Source organism: Mus caroli, unplaced genomic scaffold (genome assembly GCF_978045245.1).
Source record: "Mus caroli unplaced genomic scaffold, Mus_caroli_1 scaffold_1, whole genome shotgun sequence".
Lineage (NCBI taxonomy): Eukaryota > Metazoa > Chordata > Mammalia > Rodentia > Muridae > Mus > Mus caroli.
The window spans coordinates 97,398,620-97,403,759 of record NW_028227256.1 but is presented as its reverse complement, the minus strand read 5'-3'; the positions used below and the strand labels follow the sequence as shown (position 1 = coordinate 97,403,759).

The window sequence follows — 5,140 nt, the reverse complement described above, 5'->3', positions numbered from 1 at the left end:
ATTTTAGAGGGATTGCTTCAAGCTTCTCACCATTTACTTTGATGTTGGCTACTGGTTTGCTGTAGATTGCTTTTATCATGTTTAGGTATGGGCCTTGAATTCCTGATCTTTCCAAGACTTTTATCATGAATGGGTGTTGGATCTTGTCAAATGCTTTTTCCGCATCTAACGAGATGACCATGTGGTTTTTGCTTTGAGTTTTTTATATACTGGATTACGTTGATGGATTTCCGAATATTGAACCATCCCTGCATCCCTGGGATGAAACCTACTTGGTCAGGATGGATGATTGTTTTGATGTGTTCTTGGATTTGTTTAGCAAGAACTTTATTGAGGATTTTTGCATCAATATTCATAAGGGATATTGGTCTGAAGTTTTCTATCTTTGTTGGGTCTTTTTGTGGTTTAGGTATCAGAGTAATTGTGGCTTCATAGAATGAGTTGGGTAGAGTACCTTCTGTTTCTATTTTGTGGAATAGTTTGTGAAGAACTGGGATTAGATCTTCTTTGAAGGTCTGATAGAACTCTGCACTAAACCCATCTGGTCCTGGGCTTTTTTTAGTTGGGAGACTATTAATGACTGCTTCTATTTATTTGGGGTATATAGGGCTGTTTAGATCATTAACCTGATCTTGATTCAACTTTGGTACCTGATATCTGTCTAGGAACTTCTCCATTTCATCCAGGTTCTCCAGTTTTGTTGAGTATAGCCTTTGGTAGAAGGATCTGATGGTGTTTTGGATGTCTTCAGGATCTGTTGTTATGTCTCCTTTTTCATTTCTGATTTTGTTAATTAGGATGCTTTCCCTGTGCCCTCTAGTGAGTCTGGATAAGGGTTTATCTATCTTGTTGATTTTCTCAAAGAACCAGCTCCTTGATTGGTTGATTCTTTGAATAGTTTTTCTTGTTTCCACTTGGTTGATTTCGCCCCTGAGTTTGATTATTTCCTGCCATCTACTCTTCTTGGGTGAATTTGCTTCCTTTTGTTCTAGTGGTTTTAGGTATGTTGTCAAGCTGCTAATGTGTGCTCTCTCTAGTTTCGTTTTGGAGGCACTCAGAGCTATGAGTTTTCGTCTTAGAAATGCTTTCATTGTGTCCCACATGTTTGGGTATGTTGTGGCTTCATTTTCATTGAACTCTAAGAAGTCCTTAATTTCTTTCTTTATTCCTCCCTTGACCAAAGTATCATTGAGAAGAGTGTTGTTCAGTTTCCACGTGAAGGTTGGCTTTCTATTATTTATTTTGTTATTGAAGATCAGCCTTAGTCCATGGTAATCTGATAGGATGCATGGGACAATTTCAATATTTTTGTATCTGTTGAGGCCTGTTTTGTGACCAATTATGTGGTCAATATTGGAGAAGGTATCATGAGGTGCTGAAAAGAAGGTATATCCTTTTGTTTTAGGATAGAATGTGTCGGGAGGTATTTCTTTTCTGGTACAGTCTATTTGGATTTCTGTAGGCTTCTTGTATGTTCATGGGCATCTCTTTCTTTAGGTTTGGGAAGTTTTCTTCTATAATTTTGTTGAAGATGTTTGCTGGTCTTTTGAGTTGAAAATCTTCATTCTCATCCACTCCTATTATCCGTAGGTTTGGTCTTCTCATTGTGTCCTGTATTTCTTGGATGATTTGAGTTAGGATCTTTTTGCATTTTACATTTTCCTTGATTGTTGTGCCAATGTTCTCTATGGAATCTTCTGCACCTGAGATTCTCTCTTCCATCTCTTGTATTCTGTTGCTGATGCTCGTATCTATGGTTCCAGATTTCTTTCCTAGGGTTTCTATCTCCAGTGTTGCCTCATTTTGGGTTTTCTTTATTGTGTCTACTTCCCTTTTTAGGTCTAGTATGGTTTTCTTCATTTCCATCATCTGTTTGGATGTGTTTTCCTTTTTTTCATTAAGGACTTCTACCTGTTTGATTATGTTATCCTGTTTTTCTTTAAGGATTTGTAACTCTTTAGCAGTGTTCTCCTGCAATTCTTTAAGGGATTTTTGTGCTTCCTCTTTAATGTCTTCTACCTGTTTAGCAGTGTTCTCCTGTATTTCTTTAAGTGTGTTATTAAAGTCCTTCTTGAAGTCCTCTACCATCATCAGGAGATATGCTTTTAGATCCGTGTCTAGCTTTTCCGGTGTGTTGGGGTGCCCTGGACTGGGCGAAGTGGGAGTGCTTGGTTCTGATGATGGTGAGTGGTCTTGGTTTCTGTTAGTAAGATTATTACGTTTACCTTTTGCCATCTGGTAATCTCTGGGGTTAGTTGTTGTCATTGTCACTGTTTCAAGATTGGATCAGAAGCTGTGTTCCACTCACCAGCAGTCTCAAAATCCTGTGGCGGGGTCATGGGTAACTGGCGGGTGTCAGCTGACCCTGCACTCTAGCTACCCCGGTGCTGGTCCGGCTGGATGAGGCCTGTGGCCCTACTCAGGCCTGTTTCTGCTTCCCTAACTAATGCAGTCTCAGGTCCCGCGTGCAATTGGATTGGAGCAGAAGCTGTGTTCCACTCACCAGAAGTCTTCAGATCCTGTGGCGGGTGTTGTGGGTAGCTGGCGAGTGTCAGTGGACCCTGCACCCTAGCTACCCCGGTGCTTTTCTAACCGGAAGAGGCTTGTGGCCCTATGTAGGCCGGATTTCTGCCTCCCCAACCAAAGCAGTCTCAGGTCCCACGTCTTCTATGAGGATCTTGATCCCTTTCTCCTTTTCTGTAATAAAATTTAAGAGTCACGCATGAACACATGTGTCACAAAAAAATGTGCTTTTCTCCCCCATTAAAAAGATAGTTTACTTTAGTTATTCAGTAAACAGATAAAATCACACAGACATGTCTTTTTCAATGAGAGAAAACTTCCAATGTGTCTTACAGTAATACCTCTTGCAAGCTTGCAAACATGCTCCAACCACTGAAAGATTTCCAAGGAATTGCCCCAAGGCTCTACTGAATCATTCACTTAGATTCTAATGCAGGATCCCCACTTCTCACATACATTGCACAATATGGCTTCTTAATATGATAGTAACCCACAGTGGTCAGAGGGAAGCCATCAGCGCCAAGAAACTTCTTCTGAGGCTTCTCTGCTTCCCAATCCTTCTCCATGAGGACACTCATTGGTTCCAAAGACTTGTGCTCCAGCAACCCTTGGTCACTTAGTCGAATCCTGGTGGGCTACTTGGAAGGCACTTCCCTGGAGCTCATAGTGCACAGTGCATGGTCAAACACAGGTAGTGAGCTCTGACTGTAGTATCTGTGCCAGGGTTTGACAACTTTGAAGAAAAGAGTGGCAGTCCCTGCAGTGGACCACAGCAGCTACCTTGATTTCTTGTCTTGGACTTGTCGTGCTCCTGAGCTACTGGAGCCTTGGGCACAAGCTCACCATCCATCCCTAAGATGTCTGCTCCATCTCTGACATCGTAAACCAGACCAAAGTGGTGGGAAAGGGGCTGGTGAAGGAGGGGCCCTGTGGCACTCTGGTCTACACTATTAAGCAGATGAAGATGTACTGAGGCTTCAGTAAGTTACCCCACATGCAGTACATTCACATGGAAGCTTGTGAAAGTCATTTTGTTCTTAAGCTAGAAGTCAACAAATATCAGAACCTGTTGATAGGACACCTGTATGAAGGCTAGATGTACGTTTACCTGTGCAACATTGTGAAGAGGTGGGGCTACCTCACATTGTTCCAGCGCAAGGGCCTCAATTACCGCTGCCACCTGGGTTACATTTGCAAGATAAAGTCTTGTTACTATTAGCCTTGTTTTGTGACCTCCAAGTTTGAGTGTCTCTGGACCGACATGCTCTCCAATTTTGGGTACCCTGGCTATAAGTACAAACACAAACAGAAGGGTGGCTACTGCAGGTGGTATCGAGGATGCCCCAACCCCAGACAAGAGCATCAGCAATGCTACAAACCCCTGAACTCAGACCTGCCCCACTGAAATTTCTTCCCATCCTGCTGAATGTCCTGGACACTAACTTTTCCAAGATGATGACAATGAAATTGGTGCCTGTTTTCTTGAAATTTTAGCACCTGGGACACTCAAAGTCTCTGCTTTTATGGAGCTGATTTGGAAATACCTTCCTTGCCCTGCCTACCACCATTTTTTGGTGTTGACATCACTGTTTCCAACTGAGGATCTATGATGCCAAGCCAGAAAGAATAAGCCATGTTTATTTCTCTTCTTCATGATATATAATCTATATTTTTTTAGGAAAACAAAAATTTAAAAATCTATCCCATTTGGGACATTTAATAGCTACTCTTCTCTCTTTTTCCTCTCTTGACCACATCTTAGACTCAATTGCATATACACTTCTTCATCCCAATACACAGGAAGCATGGATCAGGAAGTTGGTAGAAGTCTAGCTGTTTCCCAGTCAAGGGAAGCAAGCAGACAGACACCAAGTGTTAGAAAGGCTGTATACACAGAGGATATAAAACTCTCTGAATCAGACAATCTGTCTTTATCTGCCTGTCAGAGTGAGGGAAAGAAGGGACAGACTATAATTATTATGTTTCCCATCCCTTTGATACTTGGGTTGACTGATGTTTTAGATCCTGGAACAAGCATTCAAGAGTAATAGAATTTTCTGAGTTAGCAAAGGGTTGAACATCTGCATGTGTTCAGGAGGCAACCTGCATGTCTGTACTAAAATTCAGAAAAAAGGCTGAAACAAATGTCTTTCCTCTCCTGCCTCCCATGAGACAGTCTCCTGGGAATTCTTGGGAAACTGCCTGGAAGCTTGCCATCATGCAAGCTGGAGAAAAACATATCTGACACTAAACACAGAAATTGTGGGTAGAGAACACTAATTCCAAATTAGTGTTTAGCTCATCTAAGGGGATGTGTTTACATATACATTTGCATATACCCAAAAGGGATTATGAGCTAATTTTTAATAGAACATATAATTCTATTCAATGCTGTTAAATATGCAAATAATTTAATCTCTTTTATTGCTGTTTGATGGAAAATTGTGAAATTTCAAGTTGAATTTTTCTTTATCTGAAATAAAAATTGAAGCTCTGACCACATTCAGCACCCTCTTGTCCCTATAACTGGTGTTATTTGACACTTCATCTCCTTTCTTCCTTCTGCTTTGTGTTTGTTATTCCCTTCACTTGATTACCTTACTGGCCGGCTGATGGC

At 41.3% G+C, this 5,140-nt stretch overlaps 1 pseudogene; it reads left to right on the top strand.

The window, feature by feature from the left end:
* Nucleotides 1-3,087: 3,087 nt before the first annotated feature.
* Nucleotides 3,088-3,908, top strand: LOC110295714 (metalloproteinase inhibitor 3 pseudogene; annotated as a pseudogene).
* Nucleotides 3,909-5,140: the final 1,232 nt, after the last annotated feature.